At 42.5% G+C, this 17,625-nt stretch overlaps 1 protein-coding gene across 5 annotated transcripts in view; it reads left to right on the top strand.

Annotated features, from left to right (window-relative positions):
- The window catches only part of CNKSR2 (connector enhancer of kinase suppressor of Ras 2), a 362,143-nt gene that overhangs the window by 54,372 nt on the left and 290,146 nt on the right, over positions 1-17,625 (top strand). The window lies entirely within an intron of this gene.

Genomic DNA, 17,625 nt, shown 5'->3' with positions numbered 1-17,625 from the left:
ATAATACAAGAAATAAGATAGAGGTTGGGTTTTGAACATACTTTCCCCTAGGAACATTCTATACAGTTGTACCACTGTTGACAATGACACACAGAGCTTCAGTGCAATAGGAGAATCTAGTCCTGGGGTCTGAACATATTTAAAATTTTGTGTGTGTGTACACATATATGTGTTTGTGTGTATATATATATATATAGAGAGAGAGAGACACACACACACACGGGAATCTTCTGAGAACTGCTGCAGATGTGCAGAGGGATGTAAAGTAGGTTACTTGCTACAGTATAAAGTGCAATGAAAATATAAAGAAAACAAATTTTAATTAACTCAGAAGAAACAAACTCGAAATTAGTGTGTCTGGAGTGGCTGCACAGTAGTGTGCACCAGACAGATGGTTACACTGAGCGAGCATTGTTTGTTATAGCTGGTATATGCTTGTTTCCTCATGCCCAGTTACCATCATTTATTTTTTGAGAAATAGGTGCACCATATATTTATAGTTACCACACACATAAAATAATATAATGGAGTTGGATTACATGCACAAAATATGAGGAATTTGTAGTGAATGTTAAGCATCATGCTTAGTTTGTGCTATTGTCTAGACATTGGTGATCAATGTTATGTATAGATATGTAAGAAAGATAGGGTACACTAACCTTATTTAAGCAAGTGCTTAATTGATTACCTGTACCACCTTTCCTAGGATTCTTTTAATTTCAATTGCTTAACTAAAGAAAAGGATTCAAGTTGAATTTAGTTTTACTGAGTTTCTTAAATATTCGTAACAGTAGCAGCTAAGAGTATAAAGATATAAGACAACAAAAATACTATTGAGTTATGATTTGGCTAGCACAAACTAGAAAATTGGTCGATATAACCATTTACATTTTTCAGACTCAAATCACACAACCACAATAGAAACAATACTTACACTTAATCATTTTGTTTAGATTTTTGATTGAGTTCCTCAGAATAGGGCCTCACTTGTGCCAACTGGTTATCAACACCAGTGTTGCTAATGCAAAAAAGGAAAAACAATCCAAAACCAGAGCACAAGACACAGTTTGGTCAGTTACATATGTGCCAGTTCACCCAGGTCTCCTCTTCCTTCTTTATTGGCTGGTTAAATACCACCTGATCACATTGAAGGTTTTGGTCCTTCTCTTCCATTCACCTTCAAGGGATTGACTTAAATTAACTGAGGAACCGCCTCACTCATTATCTCCCATGACGGCTGCATTTCACTGGAACTATGCGAAGTTCCTTATGCGCAGGAGACACACCTTCCTCTAAATCTGATTCTTGATTGTGGAGCTCATGTCTGAAGGACAGTGGAATGACCTCAGTGCAATGAAAACGTAATGAAAAACTCACTACTTTGATTAATCTTCCTTTAGTAACACCACCACAATCATGTGTTTAAACTCAAACTCCCTAGAGATATTCTGGAGTTCACTTAAGTGTGTGAAGTATTAAGAAACCATGGTGATGAGTGTGGTACAAAAAACTAGGTAACCAGATGAATCACCAGGGAAGGATTTCCTCTCTTCTCCCCTTCTTCCTCCCATTCTTTTAATTTCTTCTGAGAAGTCTGAAACAACTTTTTTTGTAAATCCAGATAGATAGCACAGTGGGGGCTATCCAGTTTATTGCATTGATTGCAGCATGTATGATTACCTGCCTTGAGTGCAGGTGGCATATATGTGAATTCAGTGCCAGCAACTCAAGGCCCCCTGAGACCAAGTACAGGCTCTTGAGACCAGAGTGGCTGAACTAGAAGAGTTAAGGGAGATAGAGAGGTACACAGATGAGACTTTCAGGGACACAGTAGAGCAGTTCCACCCCCAGTCTGTTAGTCTCTTTGCTGTAGAGGAAGATGAAAGTCTTGGGGAAAGAGAACATCAAGGTGGAATGGAGGGAAACAATCTCATAATTGAGGCCCCCCTTCTAGATGATGTCATGGTATCCTCTTGCACTGAGGATATCCTTCCAAGGAAGGAGATCCCTGTTAGGATTTGATTATCAGAAACATAGTTGCATTTTTGATGGCTGGGAGAACTGCATGGTGAATTGTCTGCTGGGTGTGAAGGTTGCTAAATTCTTAGAATCATAGAAGATTAGGATTGGAAGAGACCTCAGGAGGTCACCTAGTCAAAGCAGGAACAACACCAGCTAAATCATCCCAGCCAGGGTTTTGTCAAGCTGGGCCTTAAAATCCTCTAAGGCAGGCCTGCACAACTCGTAAAGCGGCGAGGGCCACATTCCTCCAAAGAAAACAGCTGAGGGCCGAAACCTCCCAGCCCGAGGAAACACCCCGCCCCAGGGCTGCCCAGCCCTGCGGAAACAAACCCTCCTTCCCCAGCGCCGCCCCACCAAAATAGCTGTGGGCCAAAAAGGAAGGTTGGGGGTGGGGAGGTGATGCTTTATTTTAAATCAACCAGGGGCTCCCAGCTAAAGAGGTGGCTGGGAGCCCTCAGGATCAAATTAAAGGGCCCGGGGCTCCGGCGGATGGGGGAACCCGACAGGGCCGGCTCTAGGTTTTTTGCTGCCCCAAGCAAAAAAAAATTTGGCTGTCTCCCTTCCCAGTCCTGGGCTCTCCCCCAACCCACACACACCCCCTGCAACCCCAGTGCTGGGCTTCCCCCTTTCCTCTCCACCAGTGCCCTCCCTCCACCCTGCTGATGCCCCAGCCCTGGGCTACCCCCCACCAGTGCCCCCCCACACCTCCTGCCGCCCCAGCCCTGGGTCACTGGTAACTCGCTCCCAGGGCAGGTCATTCAGCCGGAATTTTGGATGTGCACAAAACACAGACAGGATTGGTTCCCATATGGTTACAGAGCTGCAGTAAAGTGGAACAATTTTCAGCTTCTGTGATTGGAGGATTTCTGGATGCATATTATAAGACTGTCCTCCATAAATGAGGAAAAGTTGAGGTGCCTTTATTATTCTTTTGTTCCACTCTTTCTTTCTATGGGGAATTTGCCAATGCAATATCACTGTCTTCCTTTCAAACAAACAAAAAGGCAATGGCTGTTGAAAATAGCAATTCCAGTCCTAATAAGTATTTCTTGCTCAATTTTATCCTACTTTTTCTACAGCAAGTTACAGTGGATCAGTATATTTGATTTGGGAGAAATGTAGTAAAAGCTGCCCAAACCGAGCTTGAGCACTCCTGAATTTTGAGGTGTTCAAATCTGGAAAGCAGGTGCTGGGGGTGGGAGAGGGCTGTGGGCTCCATGGGGGAGCATGGCAGCAACTGTCTGGAGCTGCACGGAGCCAGACACGCTGGTCTGAGTGGCACAGTAAGTGGTTTGGGGGTTGGAGAAGGGGTAGGTGGTTCCGGGGGGCAGTTAAGGGACAGGGAGCAGGGGGGGTTGGATGGGACAGAGGTTCGGAGGGGCAGTCGGGACAGGCAGCAATTGGATAGGCATGGGAGTCCAGGAGGTTTATAAGGGAACAGGTAGGGGGTGGGGACCTGGGGGGAAGTTGGGTGGGGTCTCAGGAGGGGGCAGTTGGGGACAAGGAGAAGGGAGGCTTAGATAGGGGCTGGGGTCCCAAGGGGCAGTTAGGGGCAGGGGTCTCGGGAGGGGGTAATCAGGGGACAAGGACCAGTGGTGCTTAGATAAGGGGTGGGAGTCCTGGGGGGCAGCTGGGGCAGGGGTCTGGGGAGGGGGCAATCAGCGGCCAGGGGCTGGGATTCAAAGGGCTCTGGGCTCCCTGCCCCTGCGGGCAGCGCAGAGCCCTCTGACTCCTGGCCGCGGCTGAGATTTAAAGGGCTCTGGGCTCCCCGCCGCAGCGGGCAGCCCAGAGCCCTCTGATTCCCGGCCGCGGCTGGGTTTTAAAAGGCTCTGGGCTCCCCGCGGCGCAGGCAGCCCAGACCCTCTGACTCCCGGCCGCGGCTGGGATTTAAAGAGCTCTGGGCTCCCCGCCGCAGCGGGCAACGCAGAGCCCTTTGAATTCTGGCCCCCGCTGAGATTTAAAGGGCTCTGGGCTCCCTGCTGCTGCGGGCAGCGCAGAGCCCTTTGATTCCCTGCCGCGGCTGGGATTCAAAGGGCTCTGGGCTGCCCGCAGAGCGCCGTGTGGGGGGGATTTAGAATCCCCCGCCGGGCCGCACAGTGAGGCTCCGCGGGCCGCATGCGCATGTTGTGCAGGCCTGACCTAAGGGTTGAGATTCCACTACCTTCCTAGGTAACCCATTCCAGGCTTCACCACCCTCCTAGTGAAATAATATTTCCTAATATCCACCAAGACCTTCCCCACTAAGACATCTGAATAGATTTATGTGCAGTGCTGGGAAGGAGCTGGTGGTCATGGTACACGTAGGTACCAATGACGTACTGAAAGATAGGAGAGAGGTCCTGGAGGCCAAATTTAGGCTGTTAGATAAGAAATTAAAGTCCATGACCTCCTTTGTAGCATTCTCTGAAGTGCTTCCAGTTCCATGTGCAGGGCCAGTTAGGCAGAACTTCAGGCTCTCAATGCCTTGATGTGATGATGGTGTTCAGCAGAAGAATTTAGGTTTATTAGGAACTGAGGCATATTTTGGGAAAAGAGGAGCCTATATAAGAAGGATGGGCTCCACCTAAACCCAAATGCAGAGCCAAATTGCAGGTGTGTAAAATTAAAGAGGAGTTTTAAAACTAAGGGCTGGAGAAAAGTGGACAGGAACAGAGGATAATGGGACATAGTAATCCCACAGTACAAAATATGTAGAAATGACAGAGCAGGTTATGCTGGTGGGAAAGTGGCAGTATATGTGACAGAAAACATAGTCAAATATAGTAAAATCTTAAATTAATCTGACTGTACCACTGAATTTTTATGGATAGAAATTCCATGCTTGAATGCCATTGTGGAGAAACTAAATGAATTCCTTGCATTGGTCTTCACAGCTGAGGATGTAAGGGAGATTCCCAAACCTGAGCCAATCTGAGGAACTGTCCCAAACTGAGGTGTCATTAGAGGAGGTTTTGGAAACAAATTGATAAACTAAACAGTAATATGTCACCAGGACCAGATGGTGGTGTTCACCCAGGAGTTCTGAAGGAACTCAAACGTGAAATTGCAGAACTAACTGTAGTCTGTAACCTATCATTTAAATCAGCTTCTGTACCAAATGACTGGAGGATAGTTAATGTGACACCTGTTTTTAAAAAGGGCTCTAGAGATGATCCCAGCAATTACAGGCTGGTAAGCTTGACTTCAGTACTGGGCAAACTGGTTGAAAGTATAGTAAGGAGAAGAATTGTCAGACACATACTGTAGATAAACATAATTCGTTGGGGAAGAGTCATCATGTTCTTTGTAAAGGGAAATCATACCTCACTGATCTGCTAGAATTCTTTGAGGGGGTCAACAAGCCTGTGGACAAGGGGGATATAGTGTACTTAGATTTTCAGAAAGCTTTTGACAAGGTCCCTCACTAAAGGCTCTTAAGCAAAGTAAGCTGTCATAGGATGAGAGAGAAGGTCCTCTCATGGACCGGTAACTGGTTAAAAGATAGGAAACAAAGGATAGGAATAAATGTCAGTTTTCAGAATGGAGGGAGGTAAATATTGGTATCACACATGGGGTCTATACTGGGTCCAGTCCTATTCAACATATTCATAAATGATCTGGAAAAAGGGGTAAACAGTGAGGTGGCAAAATTTGCAGATCATTCACAACTACTCAAGATAGTTAAGTCCCAGGCAGACTGCAAATGGCTACAAAAGGATCTCTCAAAACTGGGTGACTGGGCAACAAAATGGCAGATGAAATTCAATGTTGATAAATGGAAAGTAATGCACATTGGAAAGCATAATCCCAACTATACATATAAAATGATGGGGTCAAAATTAGCTGTTACAATTCAAGAAAGAGATCTTGGAGTCATTGTGGATAGTTCTCTGAAAACATCCACTTAATGTGCAGCAGCAGTCAAAAAAGCAAACAGAATGTTTGTAATCATTAAGAAAGGGATAGATAATAAGAAAATATCATATTGCCTCTATATAAATCCATGGTATGCCCACATCTTGATTACTGTGTGCAGATGTGGTCACCCCATCTCAAAAAAGATATACTGGAATTGGAAAAGGTTTAGAAGAGGGCAACAAAAATGAATAAGGGCATGGAACAGCTTCCGTCTGAGGAGAGAGTAATAAGACTGGGACTTTTCAGCTTGGAAAAGAGACGATTAAAGGGGGATATGATAGAGGTCTATAAAATCATGACTGGTGAGAAAGTAAATAAGAAAGTGTGATTTACTCCTTCTCATAACACAAGATCTTGAAGATATTGTGAAGGCCAAAACTATAACAAGGTTAAAAAAAGAACTAGATAAGTTCATGAAGGATAGGCCCATCAATGGCTATTTGCCATGATGGGCAGGGATGGTGTCCCTAGCCTCTGTTTCCCAGAAGCTGGGGATGAGTGACAGAGAATGGATCACTTGATGATTACCTGTTCATTCCCTCTGGGGCACCTGGCATTGGTGTTGGAAGACAGGATACTGGGCTTAGATGTACCTTTGGTCTGACCCAGTATGGCCGTTCTTATGTTCATAATAAGAGTATAGAAGTAGGAATATACTGCAGAGCACCTGCCCAGGATAGTTTCGGTGATTTTGAAATGCTCAGGGAGATTACAGAGGCTAGAGAAACAGAAAACCCAGTAGTAATGGATGATTTAAACTATCCCCATACTGGCTGGGAACATGCCACCTCAGGACAGGATGCAGAGATAAAATTTCTAGACTCCATTAATGACTGCTTCTTGGAGCAGCTAGTCCTGGAACCCACAAGGGAAGAGGCAGTTCTTGATTTAGTCCTAAGTGGAGCACAGGATATGGTCTGTGAGGTGAATATAGCGGAAACATTTGGTAATAGCATCCGCAATGTAACTAAATTTAAATTTAACATGCTGGGGGAGGGAGGAAGAATACTAAAGTAACCCATCACAGTGGCATTTAACTTCCAAAAGGGGAACTACACAAAAGTGAGAGCGGTAGTTAAGTGGAAATTTAAAAAGATCAGCCACAAGAGTGAAATGCCTGCAAGGTGCATGGAAGCTTTTTTTTAAAAACATCATAATAGAGGCTTAAACTAAATGCATACTCCAAATAAAAAAAACAGCAAGAGGAAGAAAAAAAAAGTCACCATGGTTAAGCAACAGAGTAAAAGAGGTGGTTAGAGGCAAAAAAGAATCCTTTAAAATTGTAAATCAAATCTTACTGAGGAAAATAGAAAGGAGAATAATCTCTGACAAGTCGAGTGTAAAGTATAATTAGGCAGGCTAAAAAAGAATTTGAAGAGCAACTAGCAAAAGACAAGAAAACTAACAGCAAAACAATTAAGTACATCAGAAGCAGGAAGCCTGCCAAACAATCATTGTCGCCAATGGATGATCGAGGTGCTAACGGATCACTCAAGGAAGACCAAGGCCATTCTGGAGAAGCTAAATAAAATCTTTGCATTCGTCTTTTCTGCAGCGGATGTGAGGGAGGTTCCCACACTTGAGCCATTCTTGTTAGGTGACAAATCTGAGGAGCTATCCCAGACTGACGTGTCAGTAGAGGAGGTTTTGGAATAAATTGATAAATTAAACAGTAATAAGTCACCAGTATCAGATAGTTTTCACCCAAGAGTTCTGAAGGAACTCAACTATGAAATTGCAGAACTAGTAAGTGTGGTATGTAACCTATAACTTAAATCTGCCTCTGCACCAGATGACTGGAGGATAGCTAATGTAATGTGAATTTTTAAAAAGCCTCCAGAGGCAATCCAGGCAATTACCAGTCAGCAAGCCCAATTTCAGTACCAGACAAATTGGTTGAAACTGTAGTAAAAAACAGAATTATCAGACACATCCGTGAACACAACATGTTGGGGAAGAGTCAACTTGGCTTAGGTAAAGGGAAATCATGCTTCACCAATCTATTAGAATTCTTAGCGAGTGTCAACAAGGATGATCCAGTGGGTATAGGATACTTGGACTTTCAGAAAGCCTTTGACGAGGTCCCTCACCAAAGGCTCTTAAGCAAACTAAGCAGTCATGAGATAAGAGGAAAGGTTCTCTCATGGATCAGTAACTGGTTAAAAGATAGGAAACAAAGGATAGCAATAAATGGTCAGCTTTGAGAATGGAGAGTTAAATAGCAGGATTCCCCAAGCATCTGTACTGGGACCAGCGCTGTTCAACATATTCATAAATGATCTGGAAAAGAAGTAAACAGGGCTAAATTTGCAGATGATACAAAATTACTCAACACAGTTAAGTCCAGAGCAGACTGTGAAGCATTACAAAGAGGTGTCTCAAAATTTGGGTGACTGGGCAATAAAATGACAGATGAAATTTAGTGTTGATAAATGCAAAGTAATGTGCATTGGAAAACATAACTGCAACTATACATACAAAATGATGGGCGTCTAAATGAGCTGTTACCACTCAAGGAAGAGATCTTGGTGTCATCATGGATAGTTCTCTGAAAACATATATTGAATAGGCATCAGCAGTCAAAAAAGCTAACAGAATCTTAGGAGCCGTGTAGAAAAGGATAGCATATAAGACAGAAAACATCACAATGCTGTTATATAAATCCATGATACGCCCACACCTTGAATACTGCATGCAATTCTAGTCACCTCAGCTTAAAAAAAAATAATAAAAAGGGAATTGGAAAAAGGAAAAGAGAAGGACAACAAAAATAATTAGGGGTATGGAACAACTTCCATATAAGGAGAGATTAAAAAGGCTAGGACTGTTCATCTTACAAAAAAATGGTGGGGGAGGGGGGATATGATAGAGCTCTATAAAATCATGAATGGTGTGGAGAAAGTGAATAAGGAAAGATTATTTGCATCTTGATATAACACAAGAATTAGGGGTCACTCAAAGAAATTATTAGGCACCAGGTTTAAAGGCGAAAAGTATAACTGGAATAAAAAAAGAATTAGATACATTCATGGCAGATGGGTTCCTCAGTGGCTATTAGCCAAAATGATCAGGGATGCAACCCTGTGCTCGGAATGTCCCTAAACCTCTGACTGCCAGAAGCTGGAAGTGGATGACTGGGGATGGATCACTTGATAATTGCCCTGTTCTGTTCATTCCCTCTGAAGCATCTGGTACTGGCCACTGGACCATTGGTCTGACCTGGTGTAGCCATTCTTATGTTTTTATGTTCAAGAGTTCTGTGGATTGGGATTTAGAAAGCTGTTTCTTGACAGCATTTTAAAAACTATGGGTCAGACCTTTGGATGGTAAAAATTGGCATAGCTTCACTTATTTACACTAGCTGAAGATCTGGCCTGAAGATCGGTCACCTAATGAAACCATCCTTGAAGTGCAATCTATTGATGGAGAATGTGGTGGTGGGGAAAGGAAACCCCCTCTAAAAGAAGGAAATAATACATATTTTTACTTTGAGTCTTGCGTAGGTAGGGAAAGTGGCAGATAGCAGATACGGTATGCTTAGAAACGTACTTAATGTCAGTTGCTTAAATTACTATGGCTGATACTAGAACTTGGTTATATTCGGTGCATTCAAAATTGTGAAGATTGAGGATTACTGCAGACAAGGCAGCAGTGTGATTTGCCAGAGAAAATATTGATGTGCACCCATTATGAAATTAGTTATCATTAACATGAAACATTTCTGTGCAAATGAATGGAAGAATAGAACTACTTTATCCACGAGTGAGTCCTCTTAAGAATATACTTTTTTTCTTAATCTCATCTTCTGAAACCATTTCCTAGACAGAAATCCTTTCCCCTGCCTTTATCACTAGTTAGATCTCAAAATTACATTTGTCAATAATGGTGAACATTAAACTTAATTAGCCCTGTGCTACTGAGAGAAGATTCCATTTAGGAATGGAAGTTCATATGTACTAAAGTTAAAATTTATTGGCAATATCTTCTTGTTCATAGAAGTAAAATTACTTATCCTTTTTATCATTGGCCTTTATAAGCTACAGTTGCATTCATATATATATAGCTGTTTCTTTCCCATCTTTGGCCTGAACTAAACGACAGAATCAAAAGTCCATAACTGATCAATAAAATGAGGACGTAAAAGAATATCTCCAATAGCCCACACAGGTCACTTTGAAGGTTCTTACTGCTTTTTTAAGGTGTAGTTGAACAGTTCACTTAGAACCTTGTGGGAAAACTATGTTAATGCTAAATGATTCCCCCTCCCACAAAATGACAAAAACAGAGAAACCATGGGTAGGGGCTTCAAGAGATGGATCCTCTCCTCACTGAGGGTTTTCATTTGCAGAGATATCCCATGCACACATTTCTCTCTGGACTTCCTTCCCCTGGGAATAAGGCCATGGAAACTGTAACCAAACTTGGTGGATTCCCAGGGAGCTCTGGGAGGCCAGGCATCTGGTTGGAGGGGCTGTGTTCATGCATGGGCTTTTTGTCTGGTGCTGCCATTGGAGTTATATCAGTCACTAGGAACTCCTTATGGCCCCATCTGGCACCAGGACTCCTGAGAGGAGGATCTGGGGAAAAGATAACAACACACCTCAAAGCTGTATTACCTTTTATGGGGAGTCTTTGAAGGGACTTGATGGGGATGATGATTCCCTTTTGCCTTTGCTTATTCAGTTTTCTCCTGGTCCATCCAGCCTCCATCTCTTCCCCACACATGTACCTCAAACCCATGTAGGAGGGAGGAGGATGGCACTGTGATGTTACCTGATTTCCCTTTCTGTGGAGAAATAGGCCTGTTCACAAAACTGCCTCTGTCTCCCCCTCCATGTGAAATTAAGGGGTTTACAGTCTGTGTTGTGGATCTGAATTGTTATTTATTTATTTAATTAATTAATTTTAGAGGCTGCTTATGAGAGTTTAAAAAGGTACACACCCATTCAAAGGAATTCGTGTTTAAAGATGTCCATTATGGAATAACAAGTTTTAAACTGGTGTCACATTCATGACAATGCCAGTGGTTTTACTGCTTCCTTTAAGATATCAGTCTGAGATCTGGGTGTGATGTTTACTACCGTACAATAGTATTCTGACATCCTAAATTATAGAGGAAAGAGAGCAATTGGCTAACTAGGATCACAATGATCTATTTGAGAGAACATAGAGAAAAATAAGGGTAATTACTGCTTTGTTTTATGGACTCTGATTAAATTGGACTAACAAAATAATTGTATACATGCTTTATTAGTGATAATCTTCAGTGTCATAAGCAGAATTTGCCTTTCTGATGCCCCAGTAGATAGTGCAGCGATACAGAAATCGCTATCTGAAAAGCACAGATGGGATTGCTGGGACCAATATCGTCATTTATGTGAGACTCTCAAACTCCAAGGAGTTGTGCAGAATTGCTTTCCCTCACTTTAGCAGGATAGTATTGATAAACATTGCAATCACTTGGGCATAGTTTGCTTTTCAGTCAGCAAAATCTCATAGCAAATGTTAGTAATAAGAGAAGTGTTGTTGTAGCTGTGTTGGTCCGAGGAGAGGAGAGACAAAAGATGAGCAAAGTAATATTGTTTATTGGACCAACTTCTGTTAGTGGAAGAGACAAGCTTTGAAGCTTCACAGTGCTCTTCTTCAGGTCTGGAAAAGGCATCCAGAGTGTGTCAGCTAAATTACAAGTTGGGACAGACTGCTAAGCATAAGGAGTATCATACGCAGTATCATCAAACAATTATAACCCATGCTCGATTGGGACCACCTTCTGAAAGAAATCTTTCCCAAACCCCCTCTTCTGGCCTTCAAACTACCCCTCCCACCCCACCCCAACTCACCAAGCTTATCATCAGAACCAAGCTCCCCACACACCAGGACACACCAATTCAAAGCAGCACCAGACCCTACCAAAACAAGAGATGCAAAACCTGCAGATGCATCTCCACTACTACAATAATCAAAACCCTCTACAATACACCTTTCAAGATCCATGTGTCCTGCATGTGCCTATCACAACATGTGGTGTACCTCAAGCAGTGCATCAAATGCCCCAACTATAGCTATGTGGGTGGAACCAAGCAATCATGCTCTCGAATGAACTCAAACAAAAAAATGATGAAAGACAAAAATATCCTATCAGTCATAAGAACGGCCATAAGAACTGGGTCAAACCATCTAGCCTAGTATCCTGTTTTCCAGTACCAATGCCAGGTGCCCCAGAGGGAATGAATAGAACAGGTAATCATCAAGTGATCCATTCCCTGTTGCTCATTCCCAGCTTTTGGCAAACAGAGGCTAGGGACACCATCCCTGCCCATCATGGCAAATAGCCATTGATGGACCGATCCTCCATGAACTTATTTCGTTCTTTTTTTAACCTTGTTATAGGCTTGGCCTTCACAACATTCTCTGGCAAAGAGTTCGATAGGTTGACTGTGAAGAAATACTTCCTTTTGTTTGTTTTAAACCTTTTGTCTATTAATTTCATTTGGTGACCCCTAGTTCTTATGTTATGAGGAGTAAATAACACTTCCTTATTTACTTTCTTCACACCAGTCATGATTTTATAGACCTCAATCATATTCCCCCTTAGTCATCTCTTTTCTAAGCTGAAAAGTCCCAGTATTATTAATCTGTCCTCATACAGAAGCCATTCCATACCCTTAATAATTTTTGTTGCCCTTTTCTGAACCTTTTCCAATTTCAATATAACTTTTTCTGAGATGGAGTGACCACATCTGCACGCAGTATTCAAGATATGGGTGTACCATGGATTTATATAGAGGCAATATGATATTTTCTGTCTTATTATCTAGCCCTATGGGCAGATACTTTTCAAAATGTGATAGCTTCATATCTGACCTCTTAGTCCTTGTCCTCAGAGGAAACGTGTACATCACTTTCAAAAGACAAGCCTGGAAACTTAAATTCATAACTCCTGCTAGATATTAAAAATCATGGTCTCAACAGAGACTGGTTTTATGGTTCATTACAACAATTTATAACCTACTTACCCCTTTTTGTCTTGAGACTGAAGAGGTGTTAATTGCCCACTTCATTTTAAGTGGTTTCTTGCAACATGTGTTTACCCCTTACGCTTAACAATCTGTTCCACCTTGTATTTAACTGTGTCATTCGGTGGCACTCTGGTTACCTGCAGAAGAGCTCTGTAAAGCTCCAAAGCTTGTCTCTTCCATCAACAGAAGTTGGTCCAATAAAAGATTGGACCGTCTTGTATCTCTCAGTAATTAAATAAGTCATTTGGAATAAATAATTGTTGAAACAAAGCTAGTCATCTAATTGTTTTGTATTTATGAAGATGAAGTGTGAGGAGCACACACCGTATACTTACAAAACAGCATAATTTAAACACTGTAGATTAACCTGCTTGGCAATGCTGCTTCAATGCAAAGGAAGGATGATACGCTTCTTAAACTTTGTGTTGGCATTTAAAGACCCTGGGAGAGGTGACAGGGTCTGAAAAATATATTTTGTCAATGGAGCTAGTAGCAATGCCTGTGGTTAAGGATGCCCAACACTTCCCATTGTAAAAGCCTGTTTTCAGTTGTTTATATGTTTATAACTTTGCTAATATCTAACTGTTTGGGCTGAACTTTTCAATGCTGGCTGTTTGCCTCAGGCTTTTTTTGTTTTTGCTTTTGCTTCAGCTAAAATGGTTCAGCCATTTTTGAGAACGAAGCTTGGGAAAAATATTGTTTGCTTACGTTAAAACACACGCACACACAAATTTTGCAACCGTTTCATCAAACACCTCCTTGCTTTGCAGCAGACTTGAAATTTGGCAAGGTGGTTGCCCTGGTGCCTGGCCAAGTTTTAAGTCTCTGAAAATCTCAGTTTGCACAAGCTCAGTAGAGACTTGTTCAGTTTGGTGGCTAAATTCTCCACCAGAGAATGTTTGTATTGAGCATGCTCCATCTCCAGCAAGCAACACTCTCCAGCCTAGTGTTGCAGGGGCTGACCAGGACTTTTCCTGCAATTGCTTCTCCTTGCTGATTGGGTGCTCAGGGCACAGGAACTGAGAGCAGGCAGACTGTCTTTTCTGTGCTCTCAATTATCCCTGTCTAGCACCCATTCAGTGAGGTCAAAAAGGAGGAGGCAGCTACACTGGAATGCAGAGAGGTGAGAAATGTGATGTGGGGGACAAGGGAAGAGAGGGTTCCATAAGCTAGAACAGGTTGGGGACAGGAGCTGGGGAGTGAATCAGAGCAGAGTGGGCAGGAGTTGGTGGTGAAGTATGGTGGGGGTTTGGATAGAAGTAGAGGGGGAGTGAGGCTAGGGGCACAGGGGCAGAAGGATCTATAACCACTAGAGCACATACTCCCCTCCAGAACCTGGAATTGAAAAATCCTGAGTCTTCACATTCCTCTGCTGTCAGCAAATAACTGAATCCCAGTAGCAGAGTATATATCTCATCTCTCCTCTGTTGTCTGCTCCACACAGAGGAGAACAGCCAACTACAGCTGCCATTTACTCTGTTACTTCAAATGGTAGAGGTTTGCGCATGGAAATATTCAAACCTTGCTGATGCACCATGTGGTGTCAATATTCCACATGATGGAATGTTTTTATTTGTCTTCTTTTGACATAATTTTTTAAAGAACATTATTAGGGCTGCAAAGTCAAGCACTTTGAAGTTGGAAAATGCCAGAATTAAGGTTTCATGAAACCTTAATTTGCCCCCCTGTGCATTTGCATCATTATACAGTTTTTAATTATACAATCACACAATGTTTTTTACAAGACATTGCCTCATTCAGAGAATGGGTAAAATAATAATTCAGAGGAAAGAAAATGTATAACTTCATCCTTGTAAATTTTATTCATATCATCGAGAAATGTCAGGCATAATCAAGAAGTTACATTCCTAAATATGTAATTTATTATTTAAGATATAGTGCAGTTATCTTGTAGACTTTAGCATTTATATTTTCAAAAGGCTGTCTTAATGATTTAAACTAAAAGCATTTTTTAAAGATTCATAATTATCCTTGTCTTTAAAAATATGTTAGGTGTAATGACAAATATTTTCCAGAGGAAAAAAAAATCTTCTACTTCTGTTATTCACTCGGCTGCTGCTGCTTAGGGTTGTCAACTTTCTAATCACACAAAACCAAACACCCCTTCCCTGCTACCTGCCATGAGGCCCCACCCCTTCCCGGAGACACCCCCACCCCGCTCACTCCATTCTCCCTCCCTTCGTTGCTTGCTCTCCCCCACCCTCTCTCACTTTCACCAGGCTACAGCAGGGGATAGGGGTGCAGGAAGGGGTGAGGGCTCTGGTAGGGGGTGTGGGCTCTGGAGTGGGGCCAGAAATGAGGGGTTTAGGGTGCGGGAGGGGGCTCAGGGCAGGGAGTTGGGGTGTGGGAGGGAATATGGGGTGTGGGCTCTGGGAGGGAGTTAGGTTGTGGAAGAAGGTTCTGACCTGTGGGAGGGGGTTCAGGGTTGGGCGGGGGTTTTGGATGTGGGCTCTGGCTGGGTGGTGCTTACATCCTAGGTGGAGGGGCCGCGGTTCCTGGCCAATGGGAGCTGTGGAGCTGGCGCTCGGGGCAGGGGCAGCGCGGGGAGCCCCCATGGCCACCCCTGTGCCTAGGAGCTGGACATGCCGGCCGCTTCTGGGGGTTGCAGGGAGCCAAGGCAGGCAGGGAGCCTGCCTTAGTCACACTACGCCACTGACTGAACTTTTGGCGGCCCAGTCAGCAGTGCTCACCGGAGCTGCCAGGGTCCCTTTTCGACTGGGTGTTCCAGCTGAAAACCAGATGCCTGGCAACCCTAGTGCTGCTGCTGCCTTCTCCAGGTGGGAGGCAGCAGCTCAATAAATCACCATCATTGGGGTTCTATATATTCCTGTCCTAGTTCTGCTTCTATTTTTTCCTTTGCCTCAAGCAGAAATATTTGCAGTAATATCTACTCCTGTGTTCTCTAGAGTAGTCCTATTCTTTGTGGTTTGGGTATTGCTTATTTTTCACCTAAACCAAATAATTTCTCAGCCATTTCTGGTTTTTAATCCTCTAGGGGAAATGGTATCCCTTTTTTAACATCTTCTATAAGAGGTAAAGATTTCTACAGGTCAGAACCACTTGTATCGCTTAGTAGGTGGAACACACAATGGGACTGTCTGTCAGTTGTTTATACTAGAGAATTCAAGTGAATCTACATAGCAGCAAAGCCATTTTGGTCAATGAAAATGTATACTTCCTCCGCATGGATTGCAGCAGCTTTGTGTGGTGAAAAGGGAGAAACAATGGTTGAGGGAATTATGCAAGGTGGCCATATGGGCCTTCCTCTACCTTGTATGTTTTTAAAAGACATGCAGTGACCTTGATCTCAGATGAGCTCAAAGACATCAGGGCAGTAGTGCCAGTGTAAGAAACTATGGTCCATCCACCCATCTATTTTAAACACCCATCCACCCATCTGTGAAACTGCTATTGGAACTGAGGCTTGGATCCCAGCAGCTCTAAACTGGTGTGCTGACAGAGCAGCTGTGGTAGGGTTAACACTATATCTGTGCTACCAGTTTGGAACATCCAGACTTTTCTTTTTATGTATGCTGCGGTGTGAAGTGCTTTAGCCTATTAGCAAATATTCAACTAGTTTTTCTTAGGTTTGTGTTTTTGAAGTGGGCTTTTTTGTTTTGTTTTGATAGTTAAGCAACTTTGTTCAAGCTAATCCAAAGTGTTTTCATTCAGCTTTCCCCCTTATGGTATCAAATGGCTAGGGCCCTACCAAATTCAAGATCCATTTTTGTCAGTTTTGTGGTCATAGGATTTTTAAAATCATTAATTTCATGAAAAGAACAGGCGTACTTGTGGCACCTTAGAGACTAGCAAATTTATTTGAGCCTAAGCTTTCATAGGCTACAGCCCACTTCTTCGGATGAGTAGGCTGGGCCCCCCCATCCCACAAAATATAGTAATAATTGATGGTGATTGGTGCTGCTGCTTGTCAATTTGAGAAGGAGCTGCAATTCATCACTCACAGACTGTCATATGAAGATGTAGAAAAGCAATTAGCAGGTAAAATTTCTATTAAGGGACCCCACAACCTTTAGCTCAAACACCTGCTGCTAAGCTTCACAGATTTCTGTTCTAGTTTAGTTTCCTCAGGTTCTTATTTTCTGATTGTTATAGAAGACTCCTTTAGAGCCATTACTGCAGTGTTGTGGTATGATTAGGGTAACTCCTGTTGCAATGGAGTTCAGTCATTCATGTCTTTCAGTTGTCAAAAGAGATTTCTGAATTTGTTTAATCTCTGGTAATTCTTCAGTGGTTGGTTTTTATTTTGGATTGTGGAACCATAATATTTTCCATAGCATGCAATTATATCTTTTTATATTGCTTGAAAATAAATGCATAGTTTGCTTAGAAAACCACGTTGATGGTGATGCATTTCCAAATTTAAATTATGATCAGACTTGGGAATTATTACTTGGGCAAGTTTTTCCAAGCTTAACATGTACAACTTTTCTTTTTAATATAGCCCAGTGATGGGGGAGGGTTGTTAGTTTGGCCACTGTTTTAAAGGTATTTTTTACTTAAGGGCGTTTTAATAAACACAGCTGTGCAAAATGATATTCTGGCAGAAATTTGGTATATCTATATTCACATTCCTTGCTATAACTGTATTCTATTTTGCATAGAGACTTCATTGAAATAGACTCCACTACTAATATAAAATAGTTCT

The sequence above is a fragment of the Mauremys mutica genome, chromosome 1, assembly GCF_020497125.1.
Source record: "Mauremys mutica isolate MM-2020 ecotype Southern chromosome 1, ASM2049712v1, whole genome shotgun sequence".
NCBI lineage: Eukaryota > Metazoa > Chordata > Testudines > Geoemydidae > Mauremys > Mauremys mutica.
The sequence above is the reverse complement of the archived record's forward strand: the minus strand, read 5'-3'. Positions and strand labels throughout refer to the sequence as shown.